At 42.3% G+C, this 22692-nt stretch overlaps 1 protein-coding gene across 3 annotated transcripts in view; it reads left to right on the forward strand.

The window, feature by feature from the left end:
* The first annotated feature begins 1867 nt into the window (after positions 1–1867).
* The window catches only part of sulf2a (sulfatase 2a), a 33887-nt gene continuing 13062 nt past the window's right edge, over positions 1868–22692 (forward strand). The window contains exons 1-2 of one of the 3 annotated variants that reach the window (XM_005450197.4): positions 1889–2016; positions 10315–10380. The gene's annotated coding sequence lies outside the window, so the exon portion shown is untranslated. Of the gene's footprint in view, positions 2017–10314; positions 10381–22692 lie in introns of all 3 variants that reach the window. The other 2 variants (XM_005450196.4, XM_005450198.3) reach the window with 2 other exon arrangements.

The raw sequence follows: 22692 nt of genomic DNA on the forward strand, positions 1-22692 counted from the left end.
ACGATATTCATGGTTTACATATCTGTTGATTTGCATGAAGTTATAAGTTGGTAGGATGGCACAGCTTAAGAGTGCGTGAGAGGAGGCAGCAGAGACAGAGAGTGGGCATCAATTAAGCATGTGCTGAAGTGGTGTCACTGGGCTGCTGTGTTGGCATGTCTGCACCATTCAGGAAAAACATGGCTATCTCTGGGGCATTGTTTGTAATTCGGCATGTAAGAACAGCTAGATGGCTCCTTTATGTAAGCAGTCCCAGAGTAGCAGACATCATCTCATATGCATATATTGAAGAAATAAATCATTTTACAGAAGTATATTTTGTTTTAAGATTATTATGAAAAATATTAGAGCAGCCTAATCCATTTTCACAAAGGGCTTATGCTTCCAATTGGCTTGTGTGACAATGCTTTTGAATGTGTTTTTTAATCAGGATTAGTGTTGAATGAATCTTATGTTGAAGCAGGAAACATAATTTTCTTCATCCTCAAATGGCATGCAAATCCCTTGCTCTAAATTGTTTGTTCTGCATCTCCAAAAGGACAGTCATGGCCAGAAAAATACTGTTTGATTTATTTATTTATTATTTTTCCAAAACAGCACGGTTTCATCTCTTTGCAGCGACACAAATAGCCTAAGTATGACAAAGTGACAGATAGATGATCCATTGCAGACGATGTAATTGAAAACGCTAGGAGGGGGTGGACAATTAATCTCTCTTTCTCTCACTGCTTCAAATTTCCATGGAGAAATACCTCAAAATGCAGATAATTGATAAGAGTGTTATTGATTAGATGGTTTGGGAGGGGAGGCAAAGAGGTGCAGAGGTTTTCCATCACTAATCTTTCTGGCTGTGACTGCATCTAAATAACCTGCAGAGAGGGATAAACAGGCGCATCCATCATGGGATGGCTGGTGGAGACAATGATGAATGCCTCCACCCTCTGCCACCCTCCGCTGCACCTCTCTTTCCTGGTCAGGGATAGGAAGTGACACCGGCACTCAGGAGAAATACCAGGCTTCAACTGAGCAGGAAAACGCCTGCTTTAGCTCTGCTGTGATGGAAGGACTCGGGGCAGACTTTCCGTGCGGGTTGTTAGAATTATCCCCAGCCCTCCATCCCCTTGTCTCTGTGAGCTTGTAGGATTATCCATCTTGATTGATCCTGTTTGTTTTGTCAAAAAGAGAATCGGTTTGGTGGATTTCTGAGTGTGTGAACTCTCCCATGTATTCTGTGTGCTTGTATATAAATTGATTGTGGTGTGGGTTTCTTTTCTATCTGCATGCCCATGCACTGTGAGCCAAATCCCCTGTGCTGCTTCGACCCAGTGAGCAGGCGTGCCCACGCCAGCTCTCCTCAGAGGTGCCAGTCTGATAGATATGGTGTGTGTGCCAGGCTGTGCCTTTTCCTCCTCAACCCTGCGGCACTAAGATTGATCCTCTGTTCCCTCCCATTCTTTTCTCTCTTTTTCCTCTGTGTGCCTCTGCCTTTATGAGACTGTGAATAGGTGAAGCTCCCAGGCTCCAACAGATGGCCGGAGCTGCTCTGGTTCACTGTCTTGTGTGGATGCGCGCACACAGGCACACACATGGATATATATGCACACACACAATGCCCACAAACATTACTGCCCTGTGAATGAGACCCAACAGGAAGAAACAGAGCAGAAGCACTGCTAAAACTAATGGGTAACAGCCAGGTAGGAAGATGGAAAAGACGTGCTCGAATAACAACAACAATATTCCAAAAGAAGTGGACAAAAATGCTGCTGAGAAAGGGAGCGAGGGTGAAATTGAATTGTAGATTGAGGGAGCCTCTCTCCTCCCTTTTTCCCTCCCTCTTTTATTTATCTCATGTGAAACCACGCCTCCCTCCTTTCACTTGTCAGTGCATCTATAACAGTGAGCTGTCTGCACCGGGCTGTGTGTGGGGTGAGACGATCTCCTCACTCTGCTAGTACAGCGGACCCGATCTGAACGGACCAGACGAAACTGGATGGTACTTGACTGGCCAAACAGGTGTGTGCATTTTTATCTGTGCCTGTGTGTGCATTTGTCATAGATGACTGGGGACAGCATGTGTATCCCTCAGTATGTGATTGCTTGTTCCTCCACAGGACTTGCTTTCAGAGTAGCGTATCTAGAAGGTACAGTGCTGGAGCTTTGCCCTAGTTTACACTTGAATGCTCTGATCCATTCTGTTCGCCTCTGAGATTTATGCGTGGAGTCGCTAACGGCACTGCTTATTGTGGTAAGAGAGATGGGACTGTTCATCGGATGCACTGGAGTATCTGGCTTTGAATCGGAGCAGTAAGGGGATAAGCCGCTGTTTATTTGGTGGAACAAGTTGGTAGTTTGGGGGCTGCATGTTTCCCGGTGATGTGCTTTAATTTGGTTTTTAAGCGATTGTCTCTAAAAGTGTTTTTCATGTTTCAGCATGTCTTATAACATGCCACCGAAAAGTAGCTTTGACAGCAGCTGTGCTGAGAATCTGCAAGTGTCTACTTTATTCAATGAAACAAGTCAGTGCAGCTTTTACTGTTATTTCATCTGTCTTGGTGTTACATCCTATTTATATACTTCTCTTTGTCCTCATATTTCCCAGTGTGGTGTTTTGAGAAATGCTTTCATTGCTTTGTATTTACTCAGCCAAATATAATCCTGACTGTTGCTGAAGACTATGTCGGGTGTAAAATTAGAGTGAAAATCTGAACTTTTTACCAAGACAAGACCAGTCCAATTTTGAATGCTTTACACTGAGTAAACCTTTATTTGCAAACGGACTCCTTCATTCTTGAATCGCCATTTCGTTAAATGCAGCCGCTGCCACTCCTGTAAGAACCTGCACAGCTTTAGTCTGGTCCCTGTGAATGTACTCGTATCACTGTTTTAACGTCTTTATGGGTCAAAAGGCTGTGTCACCACCAAGTGGTGATGGTTAAGAGCAACAGAGTCGGGGGATGAGGACTGACCTAGTGGCTGCAATATTTATGACAGAGACTGCTGAACGTCCCGTGTTCTTTGTAGTGATATGGGATGAACAAACGCAAAGATGGAGGAATGGACGGAAAGTAAAGAAGCTTCAGAGATCTGTTCTTAAAGCATTCATTATTTATCACAACGCACTCTGCCATGGAAGCTCTAACCCCCACATCAACTGGCCTCTTTTCTCACTAAGATGCCAGTGGACTGAAGGAGGATGCTTCTATTTAGTCTACCTGTCGGCTAATCCCCGGACATTTTAAGACTCCATCTTTATGCTATACACTTACTCTCGCACACATGCACACACCTACATGATGTTTTGTTCATATTTATGTTTGCACACACTAAGCAGTAATTGCAGGGTTACACTCACTAATGGAATGGGATGTGAAATTACAGTCGCTTATTTGTGCTGACTTAATTGCAGACATGTAGCGATTGCACGTTCAGTGCAAAATTTGTGCTCACGCACACCCAGCACATGCACATGCAGAGCACTCCGTCAACCATCAGCCATTTTCCTTTTAGTTTTGTTCTTTTGTTCACACACTCTTTCTTAGACACATGAACTCCACACACACACACACACACACACACACACAAAGACACAGGCACAATCAGTGGGAGTGACGACCTTGAGACCTGTTGATGTTGTTTGCAGCGGCCGTGTTGTGAATACATAAGAGGCCATGTGGGGCTCCCGGCAAAAATGGGGTTCTTGACACGCCATTTGTAAAAATGGCTTGAAAATATGCAGGAGAACTAGCGATGTGAGGCTAGTGTCAAAGTGAGACAGCAGCATGAATATGTATTGTATGTTAATCCCACACGCTTGACTCAAGCTGTTGATGAAAACAGAGGACACGTTCCCCCATCTTCACTCTGGGGAGGAAGTGCTATCGACAAACCTATTGTCAGCACAGCCTCATCCCTGGGCACGGGGGCAGAGTGGTGACAGGTGGCAGATATCGGTGACAGCAGCCAAGGTGACACTGCAGGATGGGCTCTGAGGGCCCACGGGCGACTGGAGCAGCGCTGGTGTCTGCTCTTTTTATTGCCACCTTGACCTTTTGTGGTTATACACAGTGTGGTTAGATTAGAGGGTCGTAAAGCTAATGTCACCCATTAGCTTCATTCAACCCTCTGTATGCGATGGTTTACTTCACCTGCTCCACTTCCTGGCCCTTTACATTTCCTACACATTTCCCGGTCCCTTTGTTTTTAGGCATATCTTCACTTAGAATGACAGATAAACTCACTGGGCTGCCATTAAAGTGACAATAGAAACTTCCCCCACAATCCTCCTAAGTGTCACTGTTAGAAACACAACACTGAATAACACGCTTGTTTAAGCCTAAGAAGTAAACAGACTGTGTTACTTACTGATATAGTAGAAATAATACCATATAAATTTCCTGTTTGAATCTCTTGTCAAACAAGTGAATGCCGGCCAGAGGTTTGCTCTTGTTTTCCGTCCTAACACTTGCCACCTTCTTCTCTTTTTTTTTTCTTTTTATCTCCTCCGACGGAGGAATGGGGCTCATTTTCTATTGTCAGGTAGAGTTGTCACAGCTACTGTTGTGGTTGCATCATCCAGCAATTCGGCTACCTGGGGTAAGCTACCAATAGATACTGAGGAGAACAAAAGAGCTACTCCTCCTGTTTTGGTTGTGTAATCCAGTCTTCCATTTTGCATGGAGGGCAGCCATAGTAAAGTCGGTCTCATAGCGTTTGCAGCTAAACATTGTTGTTATTCTATAGCCACTACTTGTGCACTCAGCATTTCTTTTAGAATGATTAATTAATGGCAAATCTTGGCAATTGGCTATTTAAACATAACATAGTCCACTGAAAAGAGGCAGAAAGGAGGGGGGGGAACAAAAACCTAACGTATACCGCCACGTGAGACAAAAAGATGCACTTAGACCTTGTGATATATCGGCTGTGGCATTAATTATATATTGGGCTTAATGAATATGTTGGGTGTATACGACTGTATTCAGAGATTTTTAAGTAAAATATTGCTTCATGTTTTCTAGGAAATATGTTTTCAAGTTTTAACCAACAATCTAGGGTTGTACTTCTCACTGAAGAGCACAGAAACCCTCTTTATCCAGACAATGAGAAGTGCTCACGTGAATCCTTGTTCATCTGTGTCTATAAGCTGCTGTTAACAGGTCCTGCTGAGGCGGCACCAGGAGATCAGTATGTAAATCTGAGAGCTTCTGCTCCTCTCAGCTAAAATGGAAGAAAGGCAGAAGGACTCCTTGAATGAAGCATCTCAGACACTCCTCTCTGAAAGCACAATGAGAAAGAAGCACAGTCCAGGACTGATAGGAGCACACTGGAGAAGTACATCGGTGTATTTCTACCTGTGCGTTCTTTCTCCGTGTTTGTGCCTGTGTCGCGTCGGATAAGTGTGCGCTGTGTGCACATGCAATTCCCACTGTTTATGTGTGGAAAGCCATTCGACTTTTGTGTGCGAGTGCAATCAGATTTCAATCTCTTCCCTCTATATGGCTGAGCTGCTGCGGCGGAGGTGCCCCCACGGGGAAATGTAATTATACCCTGCTGGCCACAGAGTACAGGCTTCACTGGCCTATCTGTCTCAGGAGAGACAGCGGCTGGAGGCCCCTTCTCACTTGCAATATCAAACAGCAGCGATGTCACTAAAGCCCTCCTATATCTGTGAATTTTGTATTAAATCCGTGCTCCGCAATCTGCTCCTCTAATCAGCTTTTAAATCCTGGGGTTATCTGTGGCCTTTTGCTACAGTTTTGTTACAGTTGTGAATAATTTATGACAGAATTAACTGCGGTTGCTAAGAGCAGTGATTGGGAGATTTCAGAACACAGCCAATATCTGACTCAAGTTCAAAGCCATTTTTCTCACCTCTTTTATTCTGTCTGATAAGCGAAATCTTATCAGCGCAGATGTAATTATTTTCGTAATTGCTTTCATCTGCATTTTCTCCACCTGCGTCCTTCATGAATGGCATTGAAGAGTTTTCTTTATTGATCAATCTCTGATGTATATTCCTCTCATCCAAGCATGTGCTTCTGTTTTCTATAGCTGTGGCTCCTCTGCTGCCTGCTCTCAGCTTTGCTCTGAGGTGTGTGCTGAGATGATGTCCATTAGTAAGACAAAACAAACAGACACACCCCACTCTCCTGAATTTAGGCAAACAATCAATGAGAGCACTCAGATAACAGCAGACTAAATGGCCCATTGATGTTATGATTAAATGAATACAGGATGCAGAGATGATGGTAGGACACACCGACCCAAACCGACTAAAATATATTATTTTCTCTTGTGGAATTTATATATGCTGTATAAAAAATCTCTCAAACCCTTCTGCCCTGTTGGGGCACTGTCGACATGTGCTCAGGACACATGCCTCACAGTCGATCAATATTTTAGACTCCCACTCTTCCTCTGAACACTAAGGTTTTTGTTTGTTTGGATTTTTTTTTTAGGAAACTTTTTCTTGGTATCTCCAGTTTTTTCTTTGCCCAAAGGCTCCACTGTCACTGCTGCAGCCTGCTCTCTCCTTGTCATTATGGTTGCTTCCCATTTCAGCTCTGCCCAGCCAGTCATGGCTTACTGATGTAAAGCAGACTGCTACCAGTGCTGGATTAATGGTGTATTACACATTACTGGTCATTTATAAAAAAAAAAAAATCATTACCTCCTACCTCTCCATAACCCCTACTATGCATGAGGTCACACAGCTGTTGATTAAAAAAATAAAGCAAGCTTTGGATGCTTGGTTGGGCGCAGAATACGCTCAGTTTTTGTTAATAGAGTTGTGTTAGCATGTTGCATCCACTCCAGGAGTTTGTTGACTTTTGATGTCCTGTTCACAGAAATGGATAGTTGCTTCTGTCCTGTGCAGTTTTTCTTTCTTCTTTTGTGCATATCTCCATTTCTCAGCTGATGGGTCTATTATGTTGTTCCTGTGTTCCACATGGACTTAAATCATGGATTATTCACAAGACACATTTGATTTTTTTCTGTCTCCCATTACTGAGATAATTAAAGAACCTAAGTAATGCAAGTAGAGACAAAATTGTTAGATTCATAATTATAATGTGATTGCTCTTCTTAGGAAATATAATGTCTTATATTACTGTGTTGCAGACAGATAAAATATGATTACAGTGTAGTGTTACTTTGAACTCCAGTACATTACAAAATAATAGATTGAACTGATCAGAGTGCTGATAGGCATAATGAGCACTGTGTGATCTCGTTTGACAAAGGCTCAAATATGATTTAAAGCAAAGACGAAATGAATAAATTTTAAAAAGAGAGAAAATGAAACAAAAAGCGAAAGCTATGACAAATGTGGGATATTCTTTAAGTCTTTGTTAAATCAGGAACAATGAGTTCAGCAGCAGTGATTCCAAATGGAAATACTGACTGGAAAGTTGAAAGTTTTACCCAGCAAATTTCAATGCGTCATCCATTTCATCATGTTGTACCTGGTCATGGTAACTTATCAGAAGTTCAGCTGAGCCGGAACGCTTCTGTCTTCTTCATTTCCCTGATTTGCTACACTCTAGCTCTACCTTAATCTCAGTTTCTGTGTTCTTCGCCCTCTCTCCATCCCTGTGTTTAGGTCACAACTGCAGTTTCCCACCTCGTTGCGCACCCTCACCCCTCCCTCGTGCCTCTCCCTCAGGGTGTAGCAGTCATTGTTGTGCCAAATAAGGTTTATGGAATTACAGATCTCTGAAATTGGATTTTCTCACTCCACCAAAGCACTGGGATTACAGATTTAAGCCCGGGTGCACTGGGGCACAACTGACCTGTGACTGAAGTGTTTTTTTCTGGCTTCACCCCAAGGTGGCAGATCAAGAGATTGGTGTGCCAACAGCTCTGGAGTGAGAAAGGCAGGCAGGCAGGCAGATTCTTTGTATCAGTATGTACCTGGCAATTAAACAGATTCAGAGTCAGACAGCTTTTTGGCTTCTGTGTCTGGATTTCTTTTTCTCTCATGTCGACCACTCGCACTCTTACACACTCCTCCTCGTCTGTCCTCACAACTTTGAGTGTGTTTGATCTAATTCTCATCTAATGAATCTTTTGATCTTCCTCGCCTGACACCCAGACACATCCCAGATTTCTACATCCCAAAGTAGCTCAATTCGTTCTAATCCTTAAAATCTGGCTGCTGGTGAAGCAATTGATTCCAAGTGATGTACAAAGATTTGCACTGTCTGCCCGAGGCTTGTTTAAAGAACTGTGGGATTTCTTAACTAACCTTGATCCTCCCCCACCCCTCCCGTCTCCTACAAATCTACCTCATCACACCTCTAGATCAATTCTGTCATTATCGCTCAAGTGATTGTGCATTAACCACAACTGGAGTGAGGGAGCAGCAGACAAAAGTGGGACGTGAATTGAGAAAGCACCAGAGACAGCCCTGTGAATGCAACATTAAGATGTTGGCAGGAAGGTGGTATTCATTAGAAGTGGTGGCTTTGTGAACTCTTAATTGGAGAAGAGGTAGGAGTGAGGGTAAGGGATCAATGGAGCCAGAACTGAAGTTTCAGTCCACTGACATCAATCAGTCGCCTCTCCAATGAAGAATGTAACTAATCAAAAAAACATTGCCTCTGGCTTCCATTTATTTGCCCTCACAGTCAAACGTGATCAGGATCACTGTAAAAAGACAGCTCATTCCAGCTTATCTTATATTTGTCAATATTTGCTTTAAAATGTCTTTACTGTTTGGGTGTAAAACTGGCAAGAACCTGAAATTCTCTTCATAGAAAGGAATATTAAGTGAACCCCTGGTGTATTTTTACTCCACTGCTAAAAATAGTCTCTTCCTCTTCATCTTGCCATTGCCTGGGTAATAGCCATCTTTCTGCCGTGTCACGTTTTGATGTATCATTCTCTTATTCACATCAAGGACAAGGCCAGGTGTCACATTTTCTCTCAGTTGCCACGCTTGTCGTGCTTCCTTGTCACCCTTGGCCTGTTCCAATCCCCTCCTTCCCTCCTCCCCCTCTCTGCTGATTTTTTATTAAATCTGTCACTTCTTTATCTCAGGGATTGAGAAAGAAGGAAAATCACTTTTGCCATTTACAACCTGCTGTGTCTGCTGAGTTCTGCGAGTGTATGTGGATATCATTTTTCGCCACATAAAATCCTGTCAAAATAAATAATGTCTCTGATGTTTTGTGTTGTCACATCACTGAAATTCTTAGCTTTAAATGCCTATTCCGGTTACTTGTATGACTACTACACATTTTTAGATGGACAGATAAACAGGCACAGGTGCACAGACTCACCTCTCTTTGATGCCCATGAGTGGCTGGGAGTGCTGGCTTGGGCAGAGAGCAGCTGGGGTCAGAGACGTGCCTTGGCAGCGAGATGACAGTGGGCTTTCCAGCATATTCTTAGCTATGCTTCACATACCAAATGGCTAGGGTTTTATTGTGTGTGTGTGTGTGTGTGTGTGTGTGTGCGTGTGTGTGTGTGTGTGTGCGTGCATGTGCATATGCACATCACCATTGTGCGTGTGCAAAACACCTCAACAAAGATTTCACAGGGTGTTATGGAGATGTCGAAGTTGGTTTTGGCTTGCCTCAGATGTTTACATGCCGGACACTGACACCTGTCCAATCAGAACAGGGATCAGACAGCTCCATTCCTGTCAGCATGTCTTCACAGACAGACACCAAACAAGGCCTTGCAGCTTACGAGATCACAACTGGAGACATTTGGAGACATGTAGATAGTGTTAGATGGCAGCTTGATGGAAAGAGGAGGGTGAAAACAGCTATTTTTCTGTAGCTCCACTGCTTCTGACACCTAGTATAAAGATTTCATTGTTTGCCTGGCTGAAATTTAGCAGCAATTTCATAGTGTTATAAAGGCAAATGGATTGTTATCACTATTGCTAAAAATGTCCCAGAGGGTGAGAGGTAATTATGTTAAAATCAGATCATTTATATTCTGGTACAGATCTAATTAAACCACCTCCTGAACTATTGCCTGCTTCCTCAGGCGTCACAACATCCATCATACATGGACTATCTTGTTTGAATATCATGTGTACACCAGATGTTCTCAGTCATTGGGCTATGTGTGAAAGAAGAATAGCATTCGAGAGTGGCATCTAGACAGAGTACTTAATGGCATTTTTTAGGGTGGAGAGGAACAAATCAAGCTGGGGTCAAGCATTACAAAAATATTTGTTAAAACAAATATTGCAGTGGCAACAATATGGAATATTCTGGCTTTGTTTGAGCTTCTAAACTGAAGTAACACATGTTCCAAGTACTCAACCACTCTGGACTTTGTGTTTGCTTACAGAATTTGGCAGTAAGAGGGTGATTTCTGTGGGAGAGAACATCTTTGGCAGCTTGTTTAGAAAAGAAGGTAAGGATGTTCACCTCTCAAAGTGAATTTTCCATCTGTTAACACGCCCGTGGATGGAGTTTCGTCTCGTTTCCACAGATAGGTTTCTACAGATGTGGATCAGTGCGTGTCTTTACGTTTCTTCGTGAAATCAAATCACACAGATTTGGTCTTTTCTGGTTATCTGATTTTGTACTTTTTGGGTATCTCACCTTCATCTTCAGAAATAATTCAGGGACTGACTTATTCCCGTTACCATGGATTCTCCTTATTCCTGAGAAAACTGCAGGTTACAGTTAGTGTTGACACTTTATTTACTACAAGGGGGATAAAATCATCTCTTCCAAAGACTCACACATCACATTGCTTCAGTCAGTCCCAGGATCACATCAGCTCGTTTGATCTGAATGCCAATGATTACCACTTGGTTCTGCACAAATAAAGGCATGGTTGTTATTGCTTCTGCAGAGAGGGACATCATGATGAAAGAAATCTGTGGGTGTTTTGGTTGTTGGCCACAGCAGATGCACCCTCATCAATAGAAATGGTAGTTATGAATAGAAAAAAAGAGTGAAATGAATGCTGTAGAGTGTTGGGTGAGGTGAGACTAATGAGCTGGTTATAAAGCGCAGACTTTTTATAAAAAATCACCTTCACCCCCTGTGGCTTTGGGTTAGATTAATATATTATCTAAACAAGTAATGATAGGACTGGACACATTTTATGCTTTAAATTAGTTGTTAGATGTGTCACCGTTACTGTGTCCTGTTGGCTGATTACCAGTAACATAGTCGTGCTGCTGCTATGATCAGAGTCATCCTGTGTGAACAGTTGGATAGCTGCAGAAGAAACTACTCTCTGCACATGTGGGTATATTATTTGCACAGCTGTGTACAGCTGTCTCATTACCACTTGCAAAAACATCAGTATGCAGGACAGTTCTCCTTTCTGGTTAACAAACAACTGCTACAAAGGGCTCCTAATATAGATGCAATAGTTTACTGTTTTGTTTGTGAAGACAATATGCCTCACTATGAAACTTGTATTGACAGACGATTTAAGGCAGCTCAACTCTGATATAGCTTCATGTTTCTGTGACACTAGCAAGAGCAGACAGGTGAATGATGCGCCTTTGGTAAAATATTCTGTTTGAGGACTGATCTCCACTTCAAAACCCTAGTTTGAGGACAGCATTCACCTCTCTCTTTCTTCCTCCTCTTCTTGCTGGTAGAGAGAGCCTTCGGCAGTGCAGGATAAAAACCAAAAGTCTGCTAGAGAAACTCTTCAAAGGTACAGTTCATTCGCTGAATGAAGACCTCATCAATTCAGCCTCCCCTCTTAAACCAGTGTCCTTTCCACAGAGTTCTGGTTGCTTATGAACAAAGTTGTTTGATATATCTCCACTATTCCTTGCAGCTGATTGCATAAGGTGCTTTTGATATCTTGTGAGTGACAAAAGGATATTTTTCCCTAACCGCTTTGGATTAGCCAGTGGTGGGTGCAGGTTCCTTATATCCACCCTAGGATATTTGATGCACACAGCAGGGGTCTTGGAGCATTTTCCTGACCCTCATTTTCCACATCAGCAAGACAGAAACTCCCGGCTTGCTTCCATGCACCATTCTGCCTTCTGCCCACTGATTAAAAGTCAAATATTAAAGTGCTCTGTTGTGACCACGGCCTAATTGATTCTTTCCGCCGGGTGCACACAGAATGGGCTGACAGCAGGCGATACCAGGCTTTGTCAACATCGGGCATGCTGCCTGACGCTCAGGACGGCACCCCAATAAAGCCTCCTGTGAGTGTGCCAACCTGCGGCCCCACACACACTGAGGCCACTCAGCACTCCGGCCAAGCTTTATAGTAACAACAGAGAGGCAGCTCATTCTTTTGCTGTGTGTCAGCTTCCATCGGCTAGCTGGGAAGCCCACTTTTTATTTTTAAGGAAGTTGCTGGCTGTGACAAAAGTGTGTGTGTGTGTGTGTGTGTGTGTGTGTGTGTGTGTGTAGGTCCACACTTGAAAAAAATCCCTTTAGCCCACTTGCATAACCACTCATCTAACTTAAGCAATCTGGGGCGATGGTGCTGAAAGGCGCATTCAGCTGAATGCAAAGTTCCACAAAGGGCCCTCTTCTTTTTTTCCCATCCCCAGTTTCCTGCCGTTAAGATAATTGCTTTAATAGATATTAATCACAGCTGTGTTTAAAAAGGAGCGAGTATCTCATCACTAGTCTGTGATAAATGCTGGACAGGTGTTGGAGGTTCTGTTTGAAGTCTTGTCTCTTGCACTCTATGAGCTACAGTGTAGGAATCAAATTTGTTTCAGGCGCTCCCTTATTCACAAAGGCTTGCCACAGCAGGTAGCTTCACATGTTTGATTTGACAGACTTTTTTTGAACAAGATGTCTCCTTCTAGAATTGAACCATGGATCTTTTGCTTGTTAAGTAAATGTGTAAACCACTGCACTATAGGAATGACTGAACTGAATTTCTACAGCAGTAAAACAGTGTGTTTCTCCACTCTTTATGTGAAAGAAATGCAGTGTCCCTGTCCCTCTCTTGTCGGCTTACCCTATGAATTTACTGGCCATTTTATGTACACCATGAATTGGCTTTGCTCCCCATCTATTTTTAATGATTTCTGACTGCACAAGAGAGGGTTACAGTGATCTTAACGCCATATGATGTTCATTAAATGCAGACATTCATCTACAGCATTTTTCTCATGAATGTGATTGACCTTTTTGCTCAGTGTGAACCACAGTAAAAGGGTATAGGTGACTATTAATCGCTTCATGGTTGAAAAACTGGACATATCTCCTATCCTGTCTGGTGCTTTATGTTCTGTCTGAGCTGATAGGAAGGAGTTATAAGGTTTTGTGTGGGTGCAGCGGTCACAGTTAGGTAATGGTGCAGTAATTACGCCTTTAGTAAAATGGGGTCGTGCGCTGCACTCTTTTTGCAACACAAGGTTGATGAACTCCATCCCAGCGCTGCTAATTGATGCCTAATTGAAGAAAGTGGGATAAAACAGAGAAACCACCCAAGAGAACAAGTCAGCAGGTTGCAATTAAACAAGTGTAGGGTATTTTGAAGAGGTTATCAACAGAATATATACAATTTCCAATTAGGAATTTGAATTTCTTTTCACATCCTGTTTCAGTATGATCAATTGCCAGCCCAGCACTGGATTGGTCCCTTGGCTGCTTCAGGAGTAAAGGCCACTGTGAAATAATCACGATGTCCTCTGAGCAGGGTTTCTATTCTTCCCCCATCCTGTTACTTCCCTGCTGCAGATCCCAGGAGAGGTTCCAGAGGCTGAGTGGGGGTCATGATCACACTACAGGAGGGCGACAGCTGGCTGCCTTTCTGACAGGGGTCTAATGGAGGCCTAATAGGAACTAGTCAAGTTCCAGAGGCCTCTGCTTTGACCTTGAATTGAGCCTGTGGAGGCAGGTAAAGAGGAGGATGAGGGATGGAAAAGGGAAGTGATATTATAGAAGCTGACAGGCAGGTGGTTTAAACACCTTTCTGACTCTCTGAATCTTTTTTTTTTTTTTTTATACCTTTGATTGGGCAAGTGTGCATGTCTGTGTGTCACCACGAGTCAGAATACATTTTTAAAAGTGTATTTTACCTTAAAATTTATTTAACTATTGTTGTTTTTTTCTTTTTATGTTTGTTAGAAATTGGGGAGAAAAAAGTATTGTCTCTGGAAGGGCTTTGAAAACATCCTGTTCTCTGGGAATAATTATTGATATTATAATTTTGTGGGGGGGGGTTATTCATATATATGTAAAAACCTCTTTTTGTTTTGCAAGTAACGTTCAAGTTTGAATAATTTCCTGTTAACTTCAGTGCATTATTGCAGTATTTATAATGCAACAACTTTTTTTTCTTCAGAATAACTTAATAACAAATAGACTGGATTTATAAAGCAACAGGTTTGAAGGTTATTAGCTTTGGCCAAGTGCACTCATGCAGCTTTCTTTCACTGCATATTGATTAGACATGAAATGAAACATATGGATCTAAAGCACAAGGAGACAATTCAGTTCAATCAATTGTGAAAACCCCCAAAGATAACTGTAATTATGAATATTTAATATTACCTTCTTTCTGCTCTTACTTACTAATATTTGTTCACACATATAACGATGTGTGTGTGTGTGTGTGTGTGTGTGTGTGTGTGTGTGTGTGTGTGTGTGTGTGTGTGTGTGTGTGCGTTTCTCTTTTTCAGTCAGTAATTCAAATCACAGGAAAGTCAGGCCTGCAGGGACAGCTGATGAGCATTATCCACAGTAAAGAGAGACCCACTACTGCCTGATCAATCTGAGCTCTCATTAAAAGGCTGCCAAGCCCTTTGCAACCCAATACAATATCAATACTGTAGCACCACAAAGGGACCTCCAAAGCTGTTAGGCAAGTCGCTGGCAGCTTAACTGTCATTACTGGGTGGGCACCATGCCAGAGACCCCCTTTGTGGGCCACTTAGGCTCCCCCCATGGTCCCAAACACAGGTCAGAACAGACAGATGGGCTGTCTGGGCAGCTGTCCCGAGGAAGAGATGGAGAGAGATGGATGCCGACCTGTAGAGGAGGAGACGGCCTGCGCTCTCTTGCAGTATAGAGGGATGATATAGACTGTGTGTGTAGAGCGTGTGGAGTTACACACACTGCGGTCTCAACCGTGGCTTGTTTGTTTGCAATGCATGAGTATTTTCTGTGTTGGTTTTTCTGTGAATACCAAAGCTGATGTTTACACAGACAGACACAGATGTTTGCATTTAAACTGAACAAAAAACAAAGAGTTTGCTTAAAAAGACACACTCTGTGAACTGTGTTGTTACAGAGGAAAAAGATTCCGGGTTTGGGCATGTAGCCTAAGATTCCTGCTGGGAAAACCATAAGCAATGAATGGCACTCTGTGGTGATTTCCAAGTAGAGCAAATGGGGGGGAATATAAGTGACCATACATAGAAAGCCTCTGTAATTCAGATCATTGTGTGGAGATCTCCCCTCTGTGCTCTAGTCCTGACCCCCTGTGTGGTTCCGATAGGGGAGGGAGGGATAAGCCAGTAATCCACTGACAAAAGGGCCAGGAGAAAGCCAGCTAGCAAAGGTGGGGGGGTAAGGACAGAGAATGGGAGGAGTGAAGAAGTAAAGAAGCATTTGTTGCCTCTCAAAGTCCCAAGGGTGTGCTTAACTCCAGATAAGATGGTCCTCACCATGCTCACAGATCCTGGCCATCCCTCTGCTGTGTAGGGCCTCTTTGAATAGTTAAGAGCCATTGTTTATCAGTTAAGTAAAAGATTGGCAAGTCTACAGAAGTGATTACTTCAGCAGCAGCTCAACTGTAACTTCCTACTAGCGTATTGATTTATCTGAGCTGTCTTTAATTTATTCAGCGGGTGGCCGGCAGTTGTTTACTGAAAGTTGAAACTGATATTGTCCGTAATCATCATTAAGTCGGGGCCATAAGGAGAGGGAGAAGTCCCCACTGCCGCTGCTAATTTGATAATAGGAGAGGAATGGCATGTGATTAAAACACAACAGATGACAGCTTAAAACCTGTGAGTCCTGTGGAACACGATGTGTGCAACTCATAAACCAAAGGCGCACAACTTTATTTAGAAAAATAACAGCAATATACTTTCAGCAGATAATTATCACTGTGGGAATCTCAATATTGTTCTCATCCAGCCTTCTCGTATTATGGAATTCTTAGCAGACCACGTTGTGGATTGATGTTAGATTTTTCAATGCTGCAGCAGTTACACAATGTCATACAGAAGTCAGTTGGCTGCTCTGAAGTCTCAGTGAGGTATTTAGGTTGGTGGAACAATGGACCCCGGCTGATTTGTCCGTTATCCATTTAGCCGAGATGTGACACACTGTAGGGGGGCTTTGCCACTGGTCAATAAGTGCCAATAAGAAACAGTCATCACTCAGCGGGCTGCCCTGTCCACCAGCTTGCTCACTTGTTTCAGCTGTCAACCCCCGTGTCAAAGGAGCTAGCGACTGAGCCGCTCTTTCGGATGCATCACAAACGGCTTTCCCATATACAAACCTGAATAGGACAGGAAAGGCAAGGACACTTAGAGACTGCAAAGCAGGGCGATTTTCCCTCAGACATCTGAATAAACCCATCTGAAGTGAAAAAAGCTACGTATTTGCAAAACACCATTGACACTTGCTCATTCTCTCAATCTTAAGTCCCTGGAGGTGGGGCTGTGGGGGGTTGAACTCAAGTCAGGGACAATCGTGGCTCTGTTTGTGTTTTCTCTAACACCTCCGTGTTCTCTTTGGGCTCTCATGGAGCGTACCGCAGGGGTGCATGAGAGGAGGGGTAAGTGCCGTGACCCTGAAATGGTCTCTGACTGAAGCCCCTCAAAAAATCCTGCAGACCACCACGCTAGCCCTACATGCCACCCGGTTGCTGCTGGAAACAAAGAGCAAAGTGGACATGTGTGAATCAAAGTGAAAAGTAGCATCTCAAGAGTTCAAGAGTGAATCTGGTTAATAAAAAAATCCTCACTGCAGTAGGTTTTGATTTATTTTTGGTGTGGCTGAGTCCATTATGGGGAAGATCTTCACTGATTTAGTTTGATAAACCCTGAGGAGACCAAAAGGTAGACGGTAGCTCTGTGATGTCCCTGTAATGCCTTTGAGAACAATACAACAATATGATTCTGTTCATTTCCTCCAGATTCAGAGATAATTAGCCTAACTGTTGTTTTCCCCTTTTATGTCCCCTCATTGGAAAGAGAAGTTTGAAGTCTGATACACACAGTGTGGGTGTGTTTGTGTGTCTGCCGCTCAGTCTGTGTGTGCGCGCGTGAGACGTTGTGTGTACTTTTATAGTCAACAGAGCAGAGTCTGTCAGAGCTCTTTGTTCTCCGGCGAGAACACATGACTGGGCCTTTTGTCTGAACTGACACCATCATACAGTCTCTTTTTCTACCTCGCTCTCTTTCGTCTTTCTCTCTCTCTCCTCCACCCTCTTATTTTTTTCCAGCAAACTATTCACCCACCTTCCCATCACTTTCTCCCTCACGCATTGAAACCATTTAAAAGATAATGGGCCCTGTGGATTATGGAGGTAGGGAGATGGAGATGATTTTTTTTCCTTGTGTCTGTCTGGGTGCTTTAGCTTTGTGAGGAAATCTTTCAGAGTATAGCGTGACTACCAGAAAATGACTACTGAGGGCAGGTTTTTTTGGCATTTATAATTTATTGCCATCTTTGTTTGTTACCCTACATTTATGTAACTTTTACTTAGGGCCAAAATTTAAACATCTCAGCATGGCAGCCAGATAAAGCTGTTCGATGTCTCCTTCTGCAAGCATGGGGAGTAACTGGCTACCTCCAGCATCTACATTCCTTCTGTGAAGACTTTCCAGGAGGTTTGATAACCTGGCATGAGCATGAGGTCACTGATAAAGCACGACTTACATAGATGTAGCTTTCTGAAAAGACACAAAAAACAAGGTAAGGAAGGGACACATTGTCCCCTAATATTTACTCCACTACCCCCAACACTGCTTTAAAAACAAGAAAAAAATGAGAATTTATGAACGACTCCAACACAGGTGGGGCTTTTCTCCCTCAGGAATAGGTCTGGGGTCTTTTTTGTTCAGTTTTTTTGCTTGTTTATTTTTTTAATTCCCCAAATCTGAATTATGCATTTAAACAACCACTGAAGGTTGTGAGGTAAACATAATTATCTCTGACACACTCACAGTGGTGTTATCTCAGTTAGCAGCTACATAGTGTCTCACTTTGTGCACGCTCAGGCAGGATGATCACCATGAAGAAGGAAAAAGTATGAAACTGATAGAAACATTTTCTTACAAAGTATTTTATTCTTGTTTTGTTGATGTACAATGAAATTTATCCTTTTGGCTGTAGCATTTATAGCGCTGCCTCACTGTCTCTGTGTGAGGGGAAGTTGTGAAAAGCAAGCTGGAAAATAACCAGATGAAAACTGCATGAACCAGTGTGGTTCTGTAAAACTTGGATGCAGAAATTGAGCAGTTGTTTGTTAGATGTGTCAGAATAAAACTACATATAATCGCACAACTGATGTTGTGTTACACGGGATGCGTAGCTACTTTCTGCACAGGGTTGTGCAAGGTGTGCAGGAAAGATTGCTAGGGCTCATAGCATTAGCCTGACTCGGCAAACTAATCTGACTTTATTTTGTACACAGTGGGAGGTGGCACACATTTCAATAGTTAAAAATGTGATTATTGAAGTGATTAATGGTTTTAAGATGACTTTTAAATTTGCATGCAATGTTTGTATGACCAATATTTAATTTGTCCATTGTTTCCAATTTTGGATATTTTCTGGGTGTTTTTGTCATACATTCAGATTTTTTTTTCTCTGTTTTAAACACTATTAAATTAGTTGCATCCTTACTGGAAATGGGCAAAGACAACAGGGGACAGCGGTGTAACTCATGTCTATGTTTACTCAGCAGCGATAATTTTTTAATGAGAAAAGTTGTTGATAATTAATGAGAAATTTGGGGAATAATTATTTGAAAATGATGCAGAATGCCTGAGAGTTTTTCAATTTTGCTTTATTTATGTATTTTTTCTGCATCTCTTAATTTACACCATTAACAGATGTAGAAAAAATGCAATTCACCAGAATACAGGAAATGAAGTGCACGTTGCTCCAAATTTGGGGAGGAAATCCAAGAACTCTTTCTTAATGTGTTCCTTCTCATATTCAACCCAACCCTGTACTGAGTTCTCCTGAAGGCCTTGGGTTTGGGTTGATATCAGAGCTCTGTGTAAACCATTGAGATTGTCCTAAAACAGTATAAGAAAACTGTTTGTTATCCACATGGCTACAAATATAGTTAGTGTACTTTTTCTATAATGAAAACACTTTTTAGTGAGTGTGAGGCAGAGAGAGAGATTTCCAGACAGAGCACATCACCACTTCACCTCTTCCCCTGGAGCAGCAGACTCACTGCAGGATTAATGATGTGTTAAGTGCTAAAATTACACACATTCATATTTCACCATTTGGGCAGCACGTTCCACATGGCATTAAAGGTTAGGGGAGAATATTATGTGTAAACAAGAGAAGAAACACAAATCTGAAGACAAACAGTTTAACAGTAAGTGCAGAAAGAAATATTTCACACTTGGGTCACTTCATCGCTGCAGAAATCAAATTTTCTCACTTTTAAAGTCTACCCACTGGTCTTTTGTGTCTGCGTATTCAAACAGAAAATTGCTGTGCAGGTTCTGACTGTCATCTTAAAATGTCTGCAGTGTGCCGAGCTTATCGGAACCTGAGGGAAATCTAAATTAAATCTTCTCAGTGAATAGGATCAGCCTCTGCATTATCTCTTGTCATTCTCAACTATTAAAGTTAGTTATTAGGAAGTAAAGGCATATTCGTCAAAAGAATGTGTGGGCTCTATTTTAAACCAAGGAGCTGCTGGAGAGTTATTGAATATGATTTCAGGGTTATCAGCGAAGCACTGAGGGTTTTGACCAGTGATGGATTCTGACATAGTAAAGAGGCATTGTGTTTGGATGTCATTGCATCGGCATCAGTTGTTAGTTTGGAGGTCAGTGTTGGAAAAAGATTGTCTGGGGTCACAGCTGTGCTACGGGGAAGCAAGAGTTAAGACCTTCTGCTCCAAAAAACTGACAGCAAGTTGTAATTGTGTAAAGCCCTGCATTTTTACTTTTACTGTCAAATCAGAGTTCATAGAGACATAAAACAGCTGAAAGCAGCATTCTGTCTTATAGAATGTATTATAAGAGTCTGATACCACGATTAGTCTCGGCTTCACGAAGGATCTATATACAGGTTTTTAAACATGAGCAGCAAACACTTTGATATGGAACAATTTAGCTGAGCAACATTCTCCATTTGTGTGTTGCTTGCTTAGCTGTTCTGTGGGTTTTAGCTGTTCTCTTGCTATGAAATCGTTGTATCTGCATTTAGAAAGAGGTGAGTGCAGCCCAGAGCCTTCAGCTAATGGCTGCAGAAAACAACACATTTACACCAAAGCATTCTGTTATGTACCTAATTTTATCTAACCCACTGTTTTTTGTTTTTTCTTCTTATTTCCCTTGCTCTCTGATTCACCATGTATATCCCCTCAGTCACCCTCAGTGTGTTTCATAAAGGGGAGCAGAGAAGGCATCCAAGCCTGTATCAGACAAACACTCCTTCACATTAATCTGATCACGTTCCAAAGTGTTGGCTTCCTGTCTGAATGAGCACCCTATCACTTTTCCGCAAAAGTTGCGATGGCCTTCTCAGTAGTTCAGCACTAGGAACATTTACTTATCTGTTAATGGCACAAGTCTGAACTGCATGCTGTCACATTAATAGATGGATATACACAAGACAGCACAAGACAAAGACGCAAATAGCTCTCTCCATCACTGTCACTGAATAAAGGAAGGAACATTAACGTAAAAGTGACCCATCTGATTGAGTGAACGGCATCGCTTTAACATACGGATGCAGCCAGCAGTTTCACACTTACAAATAGTTGAGCAGTGGAGTTAATGATGGTTCATTAAGACATTTCAATGGACTTTAAACTGGCTCACTCACTCGTTTATTTTGGTCTCCAGTAGTTCTGAAAGTCATATACCAAATAGCACTTACCTTAGCCTTATTAGTTACATTTGCACGGTTGGGTTTCTACAGTGTTTTGTAATAATAATGATAAATATATTAAGACTGCATGACACAACATGTGAAAACGTTGCCGATTTAACTCCTCAGTCACCATTTTCAAGTTGAGTAGAGACAAAATGCATAGAGAAAGGGGCGTGGGTGTTGAACCTACACTGATAAAGTGATCTTAAGCATAAAAATTGTAATGCTGCTAGATTTCTAAACAAGCCCAGGTCAGCATATCAACTTGAAAGATGATGCGATATATCAGTACTTCTTTTAGAGATTGATTGTGCTGCCATCAAATTCCACAAAAGTCAGTTGCTGTAGCTCCACCAATACCTCAAATGCAGGGTTAAATAATTTTCCCAAATCTGGTGGTGGAACAGAGATTTGCAGAGAATAATAGATTAAGGAATGGAAACGAACCGTGGCTTCTTATTATCATGAAAAAAACATTCCATACTGTATAGAGAATCACAATCCCCTCCTTCCACTGGCACGCACGCACTCATGCACGCACGCACACAAACGCAAACCGCCCTGAGAGAATGTTACTCTCACATAGATGCATGCCGTTGCAGAATTAGCATCTGAATACCAACTTTTGTTGGTAAATTCAAGGGTCCTTGGAGATTTTGCACATTCTGTTCAGAGCTAGGCAGGCCAGTGGGAACAAAGTCACACATTAGCAAAGCCCTGCCAGGCTCAATTATGACCAAAGGGATTGGCTTGATAGTGTTTCAGCAATGGATGTGTCTATTTAAACATTCCTGGCCACTTCCTTTATGTTTTTCAGCACCGTAGATGGCAAATTCCTCTGTCAAGAACGAGGCAGAGGACAATATGGCGGTTCTCTGCGGCACATCCTGTTTTATTCTGCTCTGTTTTATATGGCAGCCTTGGCCTATGAATCTAGTTTTTGTGTTTTGTGAAGATCTGTCTGCAGTGGAAGTGCTCGGGCTTTGTTCTCTCCAGACTATATGCCTAGAGTTTTTTTTTCCCCTGCCTCGCACTTTCTTTTTTTCCTCAATCTTTCTCTGTCTAAGAACATTGGTGATAAAGAAACCAGGAGTCTGACTTTAAGCTTGTGGGCTTTCGCCTCCATATTTTATTGGCATTATGAGCACAGCTGATTAAATTGCAAGTGTACGCCATGGCTCGTCCTCCTTCAATATGTAATAAATGTCTTTTTTTTCTCAGTTTTCTCATATTCTGTCTGTGTTTTGTGCCTTCTCGGGGGATCGCAGATTGGATGAATCAGACTTTGTGCCTGTTTCAAAGCCCAAGGTGTTTTATTTATAGGGGAAAAGTACATTAACGCCTCTGCAAAGTCTTTGGAAGATTTATCAAGTATTCTCCCAGCTTCCACCCTGCCTCACTTGAACTGTGACAGACCTAGTAAAGTACAGCTGTGAGTTGCCGGGCAGTGTAACATATCTTCCTGCTGATCTGGTTTCTGTTTTTGTCCCTCCACTCTTGCTACCGTCTTACCATCATGCCCATGCTATGACATGGCCGGCTCTGTTGTCACTACATTTATAATTCAGTCTTATCAATAAAAGATGCGTGGCATTAAGTTTTTATCTGGTGATGCAGCGCTGCTGTCTCTTAGAGCCTCTTTACAAGCGAATGACTGAAGAGCAAAACTTTCTCTCTGTGCTCTGAC

Source organism: Oreochromis niloticus, linkage group LG5, assembly GCF_001858045.2.
Source record: "Oreochromis niloticus isolate F11D_XX linkage group LG5, O_niloticus_UMD_NMBU, whole genome shotgun sequence".
NCBI classification, from domain to species: Eukaryota; Metazoa; Chordata; class Actinopteri; order Cichliformes; family Cichlidae; genus Oreochromis; species Oreochromis niloticus.